Genomic DNA, 17510 nt, shown 5'->3' on the forward strand with positions numbered 1-17510 from the left:
TCAAGATAGCAATGATCTGGATGATGGGATGGATTGTACCCTCAGCAAGTTTGCAGATGACACCAAGTTTAGGGGAGAGGTAGATATGCTGGCAGCTAAGGATAGGATCCAGAGTGACCTAGACAAATTGGATGATTGGGCCAAAAGAAATCTGAGGCAGTTCAACAAGGACAAATGCATAGTCCTGCCCTTGGGATGGAAGTCTCCAGTGTACAGCGATGTACTGGATTCTATCTGGCTAAGCAGAAATTCTACAGAAAAGGGTCTGGGAATTAAAGTGGACAAGAAGCTGGATGTGAGTCAACAATATGCCTTTGTTGCCAAGAAGGCTAACAGCATACTGGGCTGCATTTTGTAGGAACATTGCTAGCAGACTGAGGGAATTAGGACTGGTGAGGCCACATCTGGAGTACTGCATCCAGTTTTGGACCTCCACTATAGAAATGATGCGGACAAATTGGAGAGAGTCCAGTGGAGAACAATGAAAATGATTAGGGGGCTGGAGCACACGACTTGAGAGGAGAGGCCGAGGGAACTGAGCTTATTTAATCTGCAGAAGTGAAGAAGGAAGGGGGATTTGTTAGCTGCTTTCAATTACCTAAAGGGGGTTCTAAAGAGGAAGGAGTTAATCTGTTCTCAGATGACAGAACAAGAAGCAATGGTCTCAGGGTGCATTGGTGGAGGTCTAGGTTGGATTTAGGAAAAACTGTTTCACTGGGAGGGTTATCTAGGGGGTTGCTGGAATCTACATACTTAGGGTATGTTTACACTGCCACCGTAGTTCGAACTAGGGTGGCTAACGTAGGCATTCAAACTTGCAAATGAAGCCCAGGATTTAAATATCCCGGGCTTCATTTGCATGTTCTTGGATGCCGCCATTTTTAAATGCCTCATAGTTCGAACTACCTGCCCGCGGCTACACACAGCACGGACTAGGTAGGTTGAATTAAAGCTCCTAATTCAAACTACCATTATTCCTCCTGCAAGGAGGTTTAACAGTAGTTCGAATTAGGAACTTTAATTCGAACTACCTAGTCCGTGCCACGTATAGCCGCAGGCAGGTAGTTCGAATTATGGGGCATTTAAAAATGGCGGCTCCCGGGAACATGCAAATGAAGCCCGGGATATTTAAATCCCGGTCTTCATTTGCAAGTTCAAATGCCTACATTAGCCACCCTAGTTTGAACTAGGATGGCAGTATAGACATACCCTTAGAGGTTTTTAAGGCTAGGCTTGACAACACCTTGATTGGGATGATTTAGTTGAGGTTGGTTCTGCTTTGAGCAGTAGGTTGAACTAGATGACATCCCAGGGTCTCATCCAACCTTAATCTTCTATGATTTCTCTAGCACAGACAAGGAAAGCTGTGTTATGAAGTACAATGAGAGGTTTAATAAAGCTTCTCTTTGGGCTTATGAAAATAACTCATTGCATGGAAAGCCAGGGTGTGACTCTATAGTACACCAGCTTTCCACAGAGTAGCTTAGAAGGGGCACTGCTATGGCACAGTGAAAGTCCTAGAGTGCCATTTGCATACTGAGCTTCCAAACTGCAACATGTCCTGAGATTTTCATTGTGCTGGGACAGAGTCTACATGGCAAGTTACTGCACAGAAAGCTGATGTATTGCAGAGTCACACCCTGGCTTGCTGTGCAGTAATTCATTGTGTAGATGAGCCCTTTGTGTACACTACGAATATATCTTCCTGTAAATGATCAAGTACTTTACTGCTGACTGGCATGCTACAGAGCATTACAGCTCCAGCTGCAGCTTGTCAGCAAGAAATGATGACAACCTATTTCCACTTCCAGACAAACAGAAGAATGAAACTGCATTTGTCACGTGAGTGAAGGGAGAGGGCAGCCACAGCACTTCTCTGCTCCCTCCCCTCTTTAAAATTGAATTTCACCTAATGGTGTAAATGCTTCATTTGCCTTTGGCAATGTGCTTACCTGCCTGCCACTGAATTAAGTATAGCACAGGAAACTAATCATTCAGTACTCTAAGCAAACCGCACATATGGGGCTTCAAGTAGCGTTTTAAATGGATTGAGGGGAGAATTAAAAGAACACAGATTAGCATAACTCCAAATATTTGGGTGACCTATTAGCCAGGAGATGTTTACCCTTTGTATTGTCTCCAGCCCTGTTGCCCAGGTTAATGAAAATGCCACTTTAAAGTTTTCTGATTAGTTAAGGCTTTTTGCTTTTCCTACTCATGTCAGTAAGCAGTGGTTGTTTTCTAATTAAATTCAGTCCAGCAGTGGTCCCTGGAGAAGATTATGAAAAATGGTTTTGTCTGGAGATGTGATTGACAGTAGGAGACAGGACTGTAATTAGAAGAGAATCCAATCATTTGTTAACATGGGGATAGCCGTTTTTTTCTTGGAGATTTCTGTGTTCATTTTAATTAAAGTGGTGCCTGTGCCCTGAAGCTTTAGAAACAAACAACAGAGATACCATAAAATGGGTTACGGCACTCACTGAATTGTCCCTGCTGCAAATCTAAATTCAGGTCCTGGTGGTTGTTAATGATTTGTATTCTGCTAGTGCTTAGAAGCCACAACCAACGTTTGCATCCCACTATAAAACACATAATAAGGAACAGTCCCAGAGCAGAGGAGCTTGGAATCTAAATTGACAAGGCATAGAACTGGGGAAGGAGAAGAACAGACCTACAGAGAGGAGTAGCTGAAGAATACACAGCAGCTCAGTGTGAGAGTCAGGAACTAGAATCCAGGTCTCTCAAGTTCCAGGCCAGTGTACTGTACACTAAACTATGCTGTCTTGTCCTCTTGTGAAGTACAAGAAACAGAGTTTTTGCAAGTTCATCCCAATTACCTGTGGTCATTTTTCTACACCACATCATTGTCCCATAATCAGTACAATTAAGCCTCTCTGCTTAAAAGAACCAGAGATAAAATACCAGTTAGACAGCAGATCAGGACACAGACTGGCAAAAAGCCAAGGAAGCACAGGACTGGATTCTGCATGGTTTATTCAGATGTAACTCTCACTTCAATGAATGGGACAATCTACCTGAATTGGGAGTCCCAAAATGCACATCCCATCCCATATCTCTCCCTGTCTCTTGGCTTCATGAACAACAAATTCATCCAAAAAAGTAAGAGCGCTCTCTCACATTAGTGGCCTTATGAGGTCAAGAATAATTCTGAACATTAAAATATTCAGTATATCATAAATTCCCTCTAAGCTCTCTTGCAAATATTTCTGGATAAACTTGGCTACTGCGTCAGGCAACTGCATTTGTTTGTCTTTAGCTTTGTGCTTCCTTTAAGATCTTGTGAAATAGTAAGCTGCATTCACAGTGCATCGAAATGAACCACTGAGCAGATTTTCAAGAAACCTGGGTGGTAGGTTAAAGGGAGCAAATGTTTCCTGTGTGCATGGGAGAGAGAGAGATAGAGATGTATATATTTTTATAGCGAAATGAATAAGAGAAAGTAATTAAGCTATGAATCCCCCACAGTCAATAGGCCCACCAATGACATGGAGATGGGGAGGACGACAACAGTGAGGAGTGCAGTTGCTTCCGGGCACAGGTTTCTGGGCCACCGCCACTGCTATTGTGGTGCTGAGGGTTGAAGGCAATGGCAGGATGTCCTGGGGGGCTGGTTGCTCAAGCCCTTCTCCTTCCGCTCATGGACCAATCCCTTTCACGAGTGTGGAGATAGACTGCCCACCTTGCCCAGGGGCCTGCACAGGCTGTCATTTCCCCCAGTGTTTATATTAATTTCCTCTATTCCTGAAGTTATTTTTAAATGTAAACACAATGTGGGGCTGTAAAGACTTTTTCAAAGTAGAAAACATCTTGCCTATTTCCAGAATCTGCTTTCTCCTCTCCCACCACCTCCCACTTGCCCAACACACCATAAAAATGCCTGGGCATAGTGCATTTACCTTTTTAGTGTAAAGGGTGAAGAACTTATCCCACTCCCCTTGAGAAAGGGTCCCATTGTTTTCAGCAGGAGTTGGAATGGGGCCTAATTTTGCAACAATTTTCACATAAGACATTAATCTTTCTCCCTTGTCTATACAATGGAATATGTCAAACAAAGCTACGGATAAGTACATTGGGTCACATTCATCAATTGATATAATAGGCTACATCCACCCATGTTGTGATGATGTTGCAGTCCAGGGAGTTGTAACATCATCACAATATGGGTGGATGTGGCCTATTTTGTATAATGTTGATCATTTACCAGCCAATATTTATGTGTTTTCACTTGGATGGATAATAAAACTCCAGTGCTTTACCCTAACATCTCAAGAGCATCACTTACATACAGTATAAGCATGGCAGTGCTTAACATAATCTTGATCACTGCCAAGGTCCTAAAGCTCTGACCACAAAAGTCAGCTTTACTGAAGTGTAGAATAGGTGTCCAACTGCAGATTCCAATACTAACAATACATGTATTTACCCAAAATATATTTTCACTATGACATGACAGTTACAGTGAAAGACATATTGTTCGCAGGAGAGCTTATGCCACGTAAGCTGTACTATAAACATAACGTAGGTCACTGGAGGGTAAATAAAGTGACAGAAGTTACACCAGCATGAGCACCAGTGTCAACAGTGCTATGCCAGCAGGAGAGCTGCTCACAGGAGCTGGATTACTTGAGCTGTCAGTTTACAGCAGGGAACTTACAGCAGCACAGATGCATCATGGCAGCTCCACTGCTTCAAAGACTCTAGTGTAGCCATGTCCTGAGAGATTCATAGAATCATAGAATACTAGGACTGGAACGGATCTTAAGAGGTCATCGAGTCCAGTCCCCTGCCCTCATGGCAGGACCAAGTACTGTCTAGACCATCCCTGATAGACATTTATCTAACCTACTCTTAAATATCTCCAGAGATGGAGATTCCACAACCTCCCTGGGCAATTTATTCCAGTGTTTAACTACCCTGACAGTTAGGAACTTTTTCCTAATGTCCAACCTAAATCTCCCTTGCTGCAGTTTAAGCTCATTGCTTCTTGTTCTATCCTCAGAGGCCAAGATGAACAAGTTTTCTCCCTCCTCCTTATGACACCCTTTTAGATACTTGAAAACTGCTATCATGTCCCCCCTCAGTCTTCTCTTTTCTAAACTAAACAAGCCCAATTCTTTCAGCCTTCCTTCATAGGTCATGTTCTCTAGACCTTTAATCATTCTTGCTCTTCTCTGGACCCTCTGCAATTTCTCCACATCTTTCTTGAAATGCAGTGCCCAGAACTGGACACGATACTCCAACGGAGGACTAACCAATGCAGAATAGAGTGGAAGAATGACTTCTCGTGTCTTACTCACAACACACCTGTTAAAGCATTCCAGAATCATGTTTGCTTTTTTTACCACAGCATCACACTGCTGACTCATATTCAGCTTGTGGTCCACTATAACCCCTAGATCCCTTTCTGCCATACTCCTTCCTAGACAGTCACTTCCCATTCTGTATGTGTGAAACTGATTGTTCCTTCCTTACTGGAGCATTTTGCATTTGTCTTTATTAAACTTCATCCTGTTTACCTCAGACCAGTTCTCCAATTTGTCCAGATCATTTTGAATTATGACCCTATCATCCAAAGCAGTTGCAACCCCTCCCAGTTTGGTATCATCTGCAAACTTAATAAGCATACTTTCAATGCAAATATCTAAATCGTTGATAAAAGATATTGAACAGCGCTGGTCCCAAAAGAGACCCCTGCGGAACCCCACTTGTTATACCTTTCCAGCAGGATTGAGAACCATTAATTACTACTCTCTGAGTATGGTTATCCAGCCAGTTAGACACTCATCTTATAGTAGCCCCATCTAAGTTGGATTTGCCTAGTTTATTGATAAGAATATCATGCAAGACCATATCAAATGTTTTACTAAAGTCTAGGTATACTACATCCACCTCTTCTCCCTTATCCACAAAACTCGTTATCCTATCAAAGAAAACTCGTTATCCTATCAAAGAAAGCTATCAGATTGGTTTGACATGATTTGTTCTTTACAAATCCATTCTGACTGTTCCCTATCACCTTACCACCTTCCAAGTGTTTGCAGTTGATTTCCTTAATTACTTGCTCTATTATCTTCCCTGGCACATAAGTTAAACTAACTGGCCTGTAGTTTCCTGATCATGTTTGCTTGTTCTTATTTCCCTTTTTATAGATGGGAACAATATTTGCCATTTTCCAGTCTTCTAGAATCTCTCCCGACTTCCATGATTTTCCAAAGATGATAGCTAGAGGCTCAGATACCTCCTCTATCAGCTCCTTGAGTATTCTAGGATGCATGTCATCAGGCTCTGGTGACTTGCAGACATCTAACTTTTCTAAGTGATTTTAACTTGTTCTTTTTTTATTTTATCTTCTAAACCTACTCCCTTCCCACTAGCATTCACTATGTTAGGCATTCCTTCATCAGACTTCTCGGTGAAGACCGAACCAAAGAAATCATTAAGCATCTCTGCCATTTCCAAGTTTCCTGTTACTGTTTCTCCCTCCTCACAGTGAGCCTACCTTGTCCTTGGTCTTCCTCCTGCTTCTAATGTATTTATAAAAAGTCTTCTTTTTTCCCTTTATTCTTGTAGCTGGTTTGAGCTCATTTTGTGCCTTTACCTTTCTAATCTTGCCCCTGCATTCCTGTGTTGTTTGCCTATATTCATCCTTTGTAATTCGTCCTACTTTCCATTTTTTATAGGACTCCTTTTTTATTTTTTAGATCATGCAAGATCTCGTGGTTAAGCCAAAGTGGTCTTTTGCCATATTTTCCATCTTTCCTATGCAGCAGAATAGCTTGTTTTTGGGCTCTTAACAATGTCCCTTTGAAAAACTGCCAACTCTCCTCAGTTGTTTTTCCCCTCAGTCTTGAGTCCCATGGGATCTTACCTATCAGCTCTCTGAGTTTACCAAAATCCTCCTTCCTGAAATCCATTGTCTCTATTTTGCTGTTCTTCCTTCTACCCTTCCTTAGAATTGTGAACTCTATGATTTCATGATCAATTTCACCCAAGCTGCCTTCTACTTCCACATTCTCCCATGTTATTTCTGCCTTCCCTCCCTGCACCCATTGCCTTCCTACCCATCCCTCAGCAGGCAGAGGCCTTTCACCTCCTCTGAATTTGTCAGGGATGGGTGGCTGACAGCTCTCATCTTGAAAACTGTTTCAAGACAGAGGAAAGCTAGCAGGTTTGGCTTAGGTTCTTAATCCAATGAAGTCATCAGAAGGATGTAACTAAGACTGTCACCTATTTGGTTTTCTTGTTGGCACTACACATCCAAGTCTGATATAGTCTTTAATTTATTGTAACTATTACAGCACTGGGCATATTAATTGTGACAATAACTTACGAGTCACCCAGACAATCTGTGTTTTGGCTTCTGTGGCTGTGTGACATTTAGGGTTCCCAGGTGTCTGGTTTTTAGGATCTAGCAACCCTAAATGGCACCAAACCAAAAATTCGGTTACCACAGTTCGGGGTAGGCAGTGGGTCATCAACTTGCATGAGCCCCAGATCAACCAGAGCTACCTCCTACCTGCAGGCAGATTTCTTGAGACAATCCCGTGAGGGATAGTATGAGAAGAGTGAGCAAATATGGTGTGGGGTGGGGAGGAGAGAGGCAGCGCAGAGGTGGAGCATGAGGGAAGAGGAAAAACAATGATACATCTCATACTGAAATAGGCTTAGCTGGAGTTCATATGCAAATTTGACATTATCAGAATGGGTCTGAACAGGGACTGCAAATGGCTGGCTCATTACAATAAGTAATTTTCCCTTTTAGGTATTCTCATCTCCTTATTACTGGACCTGATTTAATTAAGCTCATTAACAATGCTGTAACATTCCCATCTCGTGTATGTATGTATGTATATAGCCCTGCCATTTCATTAGTGAAATGAAGTGAAAGAATGAAGTAAGCTGCAGTCCATGAAAGCTTATATCCTGATACATTTGTTCGTCTTTAAAGTGCCACCAGACTCCTTTTTGTTTCTGCTGAAACAGACTAACATGACTACCTCTGACTCTGATACCCAAGGAAAGCCTTTGCGGGCGCTCTCTTATGCCTCTGAAACAGGCGTTCCTTGTCGACTGATCCATGTCTTGACTGCTTGCTGTGCCGACGATCAGCTGAGCCGGCACAGCACGGCGGACATTTTTATTTTAATGAAGCCAGGGATATTTAAATCCCGGCTTCATTGACTATGTCTGGGATAGTCTAATTTACATGCCTCTGGCTACAGAAGCATGTAGTCTAGACATACCCTTATTGAACCAGGTATTTGCTGAGTGAACTAGCTGGGGTGAGACAAAAAACCCCAATCTTCACCCAAAAATTCAAACTGAAGCCAAAATTCTGGTGTGTACTGAGTTTGAATATGGAAATCCTGACAATGCTATTCCCTAGGTATTTTGGACATGGATAAACAAGTAGTACCAAGATTGTTGCTTTTCACAGGACAGTCACTCCCCTTTTGCAGAAGCAAGAGATTCAGAGAGTTAGAACAAAGCATCCACCTTTTACGTGCTTGTCCAAACATTGAGTGAGCATGATTCATGTTCAAAGGGTCATGAACCTTCTTTGGAGTTTCACTTGACACTATTTAGATAACCTATATGCTAGCCAACAATGTGGTGTGAAGATTGTTTGCATTTGTATGACTTGTTGCAGTGGAAACGTGTGCAGGACTGGCAAGAATTTCCCTATATGTATGGACTCCACCATTCTGTTTATTGGATCATTCTTTGGTAACACCTCTTCATTGCAGTGCAGTTTTCTGGCTGTAATAACAATGGAAATGTTAGAAAGTTTCAAACCTCAAAAGTATATACATAGTTTTAAACAGCTAGTGTCTTAGATCTGTAATGAAACAGTAAGACAGCTACAGAATCTTTAAAATACTTCCAGGTAAGACTAATATCCATTTAGGATGTGGTGTTTTACCACTGGTTTCAACAGATATAGAGTTAGGTCAACACTCATGGCTTTTGAAAAGCCGATCCTTGACAAAATTATGTGGTAAGTACCAAAGTATAGCGATGGGTGGGCCTGAGTGGACCATGCCTCACCCACTTTGCACCCAGCCCCACCCTCCTCCAGCCCAGTACTCCTTCAGGGAGCTGAATCTGAGCACAGGGGCTTACCCAGCTACACCTGGCAAGCCAGCCGGGGAGTAGGGCCAAGGCTTATTCCCCATCCCTCCTGTTCGGCTCCTCCAACCTCTCATTCTTACCCACCCTCCTGAAGTCAGGGCCCTTCTAGCTAAGTCACTGTTCTGTACCATCTGTATTCTTTCCATGGTAGTAATAAAGACAAAGGAAAAACAGAAATCCAAATGATGGTAATAATGCACATAAGACAACACTCTACTAATAAAAAAAAAGCCATGACAACTATTTATACAACTGCTTTAAGCACAGAGAACTCTGGATGTGTTGCAGTTTTGCCACAGTTTTGTCTTAATTACAACATGAAGATTAAGGATGACCTGGATATCCAGGTTCAAACCTTTGAAGCCAGTTGTTCTCCCATCTAAAATGATCTATCTTCTGTCAGGTAGGCTAATGCTAGATCACAGCTGCAAAATTCTGTTACTCTTGGCCAGTACAGCACATGGACAGCAGCCACAACCTAGGGCACCAGCATGAGTTTTAATGCGTATTTCTCTTCTCATCAGACTCACATCCCAAAAGTTGCATTATTGGCATGGACAATGTTGGTTTAACCCGGCTTCAGAAGTTTACTGGAGGCTCTCTTCCCAAGGGACTATGTAAGAATTCTATGCATGTTTACAGGCTGCATTTTGCTTCAAATAAAGTCTCTTGTAACTTTGCCACTGACTCCAACTGGATGTGGAGAAAGATTTAGGCCCAAAGTGACATATTACTCTAAGTAGTATATTTAAAAAAATAATATTCCCATTTATTTTCTGTAAAGATGCATGCAGTCCTCAAATTCTCACAGCAAAATGACTCTGGCCAAGTTTTATATTATTAACTAAAGTTGGTTAACAACATAGTAAAAGCATCCTGATTGGTTAATACATTAGACTGATTAATGAGGCAATCATATAGCATTTTAATACCATGTAAGAGCCAAAGGAGACACATTAAAGAGGCACTTCTGGTTCTCAAGCCTCAGCCTGAGTATTTCTGCCCTAGGCAGACCACCTATAGGTTTCAATTTGTCCTTTATTCCTGAATGCTTGCTGATTATACTTTCTCAATTTACAAAAATAGCTTTATCCTTTCATGAGGCATAAAGGATCTGCCGACAAAGGGTTCTGGGGTCGGCAGATCCCCGTCTAGACTGCTGCACTGTGCTGACAAACAGCTGATCAGCACAGCGCAGCGGCCATTTTGATGTAAATCATTTGATCATTTCCCTTTGCCGAGTAAACTCATCTACATGGCTCGGTCAACAGAGCCATGTAGTCTAGACACACCCTCTATGTTGTCCTTAAAATGGGAAATATCTGCAGTAATCGTGTGGAGACAGTTGGTTAAGGCTCATTTTTTAAAAATAAATTCTGTATTAGCTAAGGTTCAGTTGATGTAGCAAGAGGTGAGAGAGCGTATGTGGGGCAAATGCCCCCACCAGAACATTTTTGGCTACACCCTCTCAGCCCAGATGGGCAGGGTGTCCTGCTGTGATGAATCAATGGGTGCAGATGACACTCATTCTCCAAGCCCTACCATGTGAGACCAGCCCAACCTAGACCTGCTTCACATTGCTGTTCTCACGCATCCGGCATCACTACTCATGCCCCTAAGCATTCCTCTGCACACTAGGGGAAGTGTGAAAACCAAAAATGGCTAATACCCAACAGTGAGGAGCTTAAACCATTACCCTTGGCAGTATATCCCAGGAAGAATGAGTATGACCCCTGGAGGCAGGCACTCCCAAAGGGGAGAGTAGGAAGCAGCCCAGGGGAACCAGACTACCATCTGGTTGTGGAACTGCTGGAAACATGATCAGCATACTTCAGGTAGATTCCCTGTTGACCCAGCAGCAGACCACACTGCTACTGTTAAGGTCTTGGGCTGGAATTCAGTAGAGTTTGATGGGCTCATGTACACACCACACCACCTTGGGATGGTAGTATTCCTCCTCCTTAAGCCAAAAAGCCTGCACACCCCTTAGGCACGCCTTACCTGAGACTCAAAGACTATGCTTGGTGCTCACTCCTGCCGGGAATTAGTTCATAATATCTGAAATGTCAAAAATGCAATTCATTTTAATTTCTAGCCAATACCATGCATGCTTGGTGGATGATAAGTTCTCACTGGAACCCCTCTAGCTTTGTGCTTATTGTAACAGAAGGTGAAGGTGAAGGAATTCAGAAGCTCCTCAACCATAGAAACTGTTCCTCAACCACAGAAACCATTATTCACTGGAAAGAGTCACAAATAATTTCAACTATGGATTCGTGTGAAGTTTTATAGCCTGTTCACAGACAAAAAAAGGCAAAATTAATAGAATAGATTAGTTACAAATTATAATTATCATTCATTGTCTCCAAAATCAGTGTACAACAGTGATGGATAGTGTAGGCTAGTGAGTGGGCTGCATGAGAGGCTCTCCATCATCTCAGTGGGCCACAAGATTATTGTAACCAAGATAGTCTCCGGAGATAGGGTAGTTTTGCTAACTGTGCTTGCATACTTAGAAGAATTTGTGAGGGTGTCAATTGAACCATAGCATCACTTTCATTGTATGCAGAGGGAGTTCATGGTTCTCTCAGTCAAGGTTGTGTGCAATCAGCATGCACCTCACTTCATGTGCCCTTGCTTTATGTGCACGTCACTTTAGTAATACTGGTAGAAAGAAAACTACATGGATGGAAACCAGTGGATTCTGGAGACCATGCACATGGGCAATGGCAAACAAACGTCTAACAGGCCACACATAGAAACCTGATGTGCCCTGTGGGACACAGGTTGCCCAACCCTGGAGCACAAACACGTTGCATAATTTCTTGAATTCTGCCCTATGAGAATATCTGTGTCTGTTTTTGAGGGGTTTTTTTTGTTGTTTTTTAGGATATACCAGCGGTTAATATTTTGTGGCAATTTCTTAGACTATAAAACCTGGCAAAACTATCCTGGGAACCTTGTTCTCGAGGGACCAAGCATTTCATCCTGACCCCAGTTTTTGAGCAACTGGTAGTTGTATTTTCTGCCAAGAAATAAATACTCATGCATTTATTGAAGTATTTTTTTCATCTTGACTGGTATTTTTCTCATAATGAGAAAATAACTAACCTTGAGATACACTTCCAATGGTGTGCATTCTCATCTACTTTTAAGGAAGTATTCACAATGTTACACCAACATCTAACTAATAATGAACATATATTGCCATTTAAATGATTTCTTGTTAAAAACTAAAAGGGACTTGAATCTTTTTACTTTTGTATTATTATTTGTTAAGCTGCAGCTATGCTCCCCATGCTGCACAACACAAATTTGCCCAAAGCTGATCCATAGTCCCTACCCCACACTTGTTAATATCAAAGAGTCTGATCCTTTGACATGTTGCAATATGACCTAGAATATTTCTACACTTTAAGCTAGAAATGTGATTCCCACCATAAGGGGCTTGTCTACCCTACGGAGAAGATCAAGCCTCCTCTGCTAGTGTTCGAATTAACGATTCTAGTGATGACCCACTAATTTGAACTGAGAGGGCGTTCCCATCAGTGTCCATGGTCTTGTTATGAGGAGTAAGGGAAGCTGATTAAGCTTTTTTGCTCCTGTTGACCTCCTGCTATGTGGAGAGCCTGAAAATATGACTTAAGATACATCGACGCCAGCTGGAGTAATTAATACAGCTGGAGTTGAATATCTTAAGTCTACTTTCCCCTTTAGTGTAGGACAGGACAAGGTCACAGTGTAGTGATGTTTTTCCCCTTTAAATTGTTAGGAGCTCTGTACTTGCCCAAAGCAAAACTTCATTTTCATTAAACTCCTGTATTGCCAGATCAATAAAGTCACCACAGCAAATAACTATTAAAATCACAGAATCATAGAACCATACAGCTGGAAGAGGCCTCAGAAGGTCATCAAGTCCAGTCCCCTGCTCTAGGCATGACCAATCCCAACTAAATCAACCCAGCCAGAGCTTTGTCAAGCTGAGACTTAAACACCTCTAGGGATGGAGACTCCACTACTTCCCTAGGTAACCAATTCCAGTGCTTCACCACTCTCCTCGTGAAATAGTTTTCCCTAATATCCAACCTGGACCTCTCCCACCACAACTTGAGACCATTACTCCTTGTTGTGCCATCTGTCACTACTGCAAACAGCTTTTCTCCATCCTCTTTGGAACCTCCCTTCAGGAAGTTGAAGGCTGCTATCAAATCTCTTCGCTTCTGTAGACTAAACAAACGCAACTCCCTCAGCCTCTCCTCGTAGTTCATATGCTCCAGCCCCCTAATCATTTTGATTGCCCTCCGCTGGACCCTCTCCAATGCGTCCACATCCTTTTTGTAGTGGGGGGCCCAGAACTGGATGCAATACTCCAGATGTGGCCTCACCAAAGCCGAATAAAGGGGAATAATCACATCTCTGGATCTGCTAGCAATGTTCCTCTTAATGCAACCTAATATACCATTAGCCTTCTTGGCTACAAGGGCACACTGTTGACTCATATCCAGATTCCCATCCACTATAACCCCCAGGTCCTTTTCTGCAGAACTACTACTTAGCTGGTTGGTCCTCAGCCTGTAACAATGCTTGGGATTCTTCCATCTCAAGTGCAGGACTCTGCACTTGTCCTTGTTGAACCTCATCAGATTTCTTGTGCCCCAATCCTCCAATTTGTCTAAGTCACTTTGGACCTTATCTCTGCCCTCAAACCTTTCCCCCTAGCTTAGGGTCATCTGCAAACTTGCTGAGGGTGCAATCCATCCCCTCATCCAGGTCATTAATAAAGACTGAACAAAACCAGTCCTAGAACTGAACCTTGGGGCACTCCGCCATCCTGACATTGAGCCGTTGATCACTACCCACTGGGCCTGACCTTCTAGCCAGCTTTCTATCCATCTTACTGTCCATTTATCTAATCCACTTTCCCTTAACTTGCTGGCAAGAATATTGTGGGAGACCGTATCAAAAGCCTTGCTAAAGTCAAGGTATATCACATCCACTGACTTTCCCATGTCCACAGAGCCAGTTACCTCATCATAGAAGCTAATCAGATTGGTCAGGCACGACTTGCCTTTTGTGAATCCATGCTAACTATTCCCGATTACTTTCCTCTCTTCCAAGTGCCTCAAAATGGATACCTTAAGGATCTCTTCCATGATTTTTCCAAGAACTGAGGTAAGACTGACTGGTCTATAGTTCCCTGGATCGTCCTTCTTCCCTTTTTTGAAGATGGGCACTACATTTGCCTTTTTTCCAATCATCCGGGATCTCTCCTGATCTCCACGACTTTTCAAAGATAATGGCCAAAGGCTCCTCAATGACATTTGACAACTCCCTCAGTACTCTCAGATGCATTAAGTCCGGACCCATGGATTTGTGTACATTTAGCTTTTCTAAATAGTTCCTAACTTGTTCTTTACCCACCAAGGGCTGTCCATCTTCATCCCATCTTGCGTCACTTAGTGCATTAGTCCGGGAGCCGACCTTGTCTGTGAATAGAGAGGCAAAAAAAGCATTGAGTACTTCAGCTTTCCCCACATCATCTGTAACTCGGTTACCTCCTTCATCCAGCTTCGCCTCTGTCTATTGCATATGCTATTAGGTCTAAATATCACAGGAGGGGCTTGCCACCCCAAGTATGTACTCATCTAAGGCTCTTGGCATGTATGCAAGGTGGCTAGCCCCTCCATGCTCTTCCAACACCATGGATGCTCTCTAATTTTAGAAGGCTAGCTTGATCATTTAGAAGGCTATGTCTCTTGCAGCTGGGAGTCACACTCATGGTTTGATGTGCTGAAGTACCCTAAGAACAAACTTTGGTGTCTGGCACATGTTTACTGGTCCTGCAAGAAAGGGAGCGGGGTTCAATGCACATGGACAGATGAGTCTCTCCCTAGTTGGCCTAAGGGAAGAGACCTGGTCCTTTTAAAGGGAGACACAACTGCAGGTAGCTGCTTGCAGACACTGCAGGGAGTGAGAGGTTCTGCAGGAGCCACAGTCAGTAGGGGGTAGGGCTTGTGGAGAAAGCCAAACTCCAAGCAAGAGATGTTGGGAAAGAGGGATAGAGACCCTCCGGGAGGATGGGCTGAGCCCTCCTGAAACCAGCAGGAAAACATTAAATCTCTGGGTTTTCTTTCGAAAGACTTTTCTGTGGAGGCGATGAATTAGACCCCAGAAGGGGCAATGTTTGGAATACTTGTCCTGTATGGACTCTTCAGTTAAGGAGTCAATGAGGCAGGCCTCAGCAGAACCTCTCTTGCCCAAAGGGGGGTACTACATGGCACAGTCAAAAATCTACAATAGAACTTACTTGTGTGTGCTGACAGATGTGTAACTCGCAAGCAATTAATATGTTCAGAACATGGCTGAATGGCTGGGCCAAAAGGCATTCAGTGCATCACAGGATTAGACACTTGACAGGATTTCTGTCAAGTCACTTGCCTGCTCAGAAGAATGAGGATATAACATAATTCGGTGCTACAGATGTACATGTCTGAAATTGCAAACAAACCCAGACAAATCCAGAACTTAGTTTCTCACTACCCAGATGTCTTAGCTCACAGACATCTACCTATCCCCACCTCTAATATCATTAACTCACAGACATTTACCTTCCTTCCCCCACCCCCCTGCATCCTCCTTCTGTTCTGAAATGTGATTTGTCCTTTTCATATGTGTTCACTTTTTTTTAATTGTATCCTTTGGTATATATGGTTATGACTATTTTCTTCCACAATTTGATCTGAGGAAGTGGGTCTGGCCCATGAAAGCTCATCATCTAATAAACCATCTTGTTAGTCTTCAAAGTGCGACATAGTCCTGTATTTTGTTTTACCCAGCTAAGAATCTACGGTTTTATTTGTCTAACATCTTTTTTTTTAAATAGTAAGAAATCTTTTGTGATCAAAATGACATGTTTTTAAGTGTTCTTTTTAGGGGTGATTGAATCATTGGCTTATCTGTCAGGCCACAGTTCCATTAATCTGTTTACGTGGAATAGGTCCCTAGAGATTTTGAAAGATGTTCTGTCCTGCTGTCTGAGATGCTGAGCACTTGACAGGTCTGTGCTGTTCCAGTTCTAATTCTTAGCTACAAGATTGAGATTTAGACCAAGGTGAGGGAAAATGCATCTTTCAGATTTATTCTTGGCCCTAAAGAACAAGGGAGTAAATGTGCAGATAAACAAGGGAATATGAAATAGCCCTGCAAAAATACATATATCTATATACACTTTGCACAAAAGATTTTTGATATAAAGAAAGGAAAAGCTATTTTGAAGTCATTGAGTATCTCAGTAATGTAATTATACATGTTTACACAACTCAATGGATTAGATGCAATTAGGATAATTATATATAAATATGTCATAATTGACTAATGTTTCAAAAGTGAAGAAAGAATGTAAAATATATGAACATAACTAGAAGAGGTACCCAGCCTTACTCAGGTCTTTAACTGAAGTAATTTTAAAAAATGAAAAATATAATTGCTTCATTTTTGAAAAATGCAATCATTGACATAAAGGAAAATGAAGGCTGGAATGAGAATTCAGGGATGAGGAGGGACAGGGGATGGGTGCTTTAGAGCAGAAAGTTGGGTGGTGTGGGGGGGCTTGAGACAGGAGGTGGGGGTACAGAAATCAAGGCAGTGGACTCAGGGCAGGGGGCACAGGACAGAGGCCTGGGAGACGGGAGGGGGACCTGAAGTAGGAATAAGAGATCCTCCGGAAAAGGGCTTTATTCCGGAGGATCGCGCCAGTCTGGACGCTCTTTTCCGGCTTTTCCCCAAGCCGGCAAAAAAGCGGCGGCCATGTTTATTTAAATCCCGCAGGGGATATTTAAATCCCCCGCGGATTTCCCTATTCCAAAGTTAGAAATTAGCATGCCTCTTCCGAAGAAGGGGCCAGTGTAGACGTAGCCATACAGTATTGCATAATACTTGGTTTATATGCCACTCTAATATGAATTTTAGGTTGTCCCTACTGTACTTCAAAGTGACATAGGTATTTCATACCTAGTACACAGACCACTAAACCATGCCACACAAGTTAACATGGCAGAAATGTTACTGATGTATGCATTTTAAATTACAGAAGAATAATCCAATAGCACAAAAAAACATTAAATATTTTGACATCACATTTCACTAGGCCAACTTTCAAAGCATAATATTCTTACAGGGTATTTGAAAACAAAACAATGCTTTGTAAGAGTAGGTTTTGGGGCTCTATGAAGAAAATCATACGTTTTCTCTTAAGATGGAAAACCACAAGATAGTTCTTTGGGAAAAGTAAATTGTGAAAATGTGGATTGAAGCATTTTATGGATGGCTTGTGGTATAGGCTTCTTAAGCCATCA

The 17510-nt window shown here is 42.4% G+C and overlaps 1 long non-coding RNA gene across 1 annotated transcript in view; it reads right to left on the minus strand.

The window, feature by feature from the left end:
* The window catches only part of LOC142829962 (uncharacterized), a 190309-nt gene that overhangs the window by 98846 nt on the left and 73953 nt on the right, over window positions 1-17510 (minus strand). The window contains exons 2-3 of the long non-coding RNA XR_012904940.1: window positions 14578-14642; window positions 11158-11214 (exon numbers count right to left, since the gene is read on the minus strand). This is a non-coding gene — a long non-coding RNA (uncharacterized LOC142829962). The remainder of the gene's footprint in view (window positions 1-11157; window positions 11215-14577; window positions 14643-17510) is intronic.

Source organism: Pelodiscus sinensis, chromosome 6, assembly GCF_049634645.1.
Source record: "Pelodiscus sinensis isolate JC-2024 chromosome 6, ASM4963464v1, whole genome shotgun sequence".
In the NCBI taxonomy this organism is placed as follows: Eukaryota; Metazoa; Chordata; order Testudines; family Trionychidae; genus Pelodiscus; species Pelodiscus sinensis.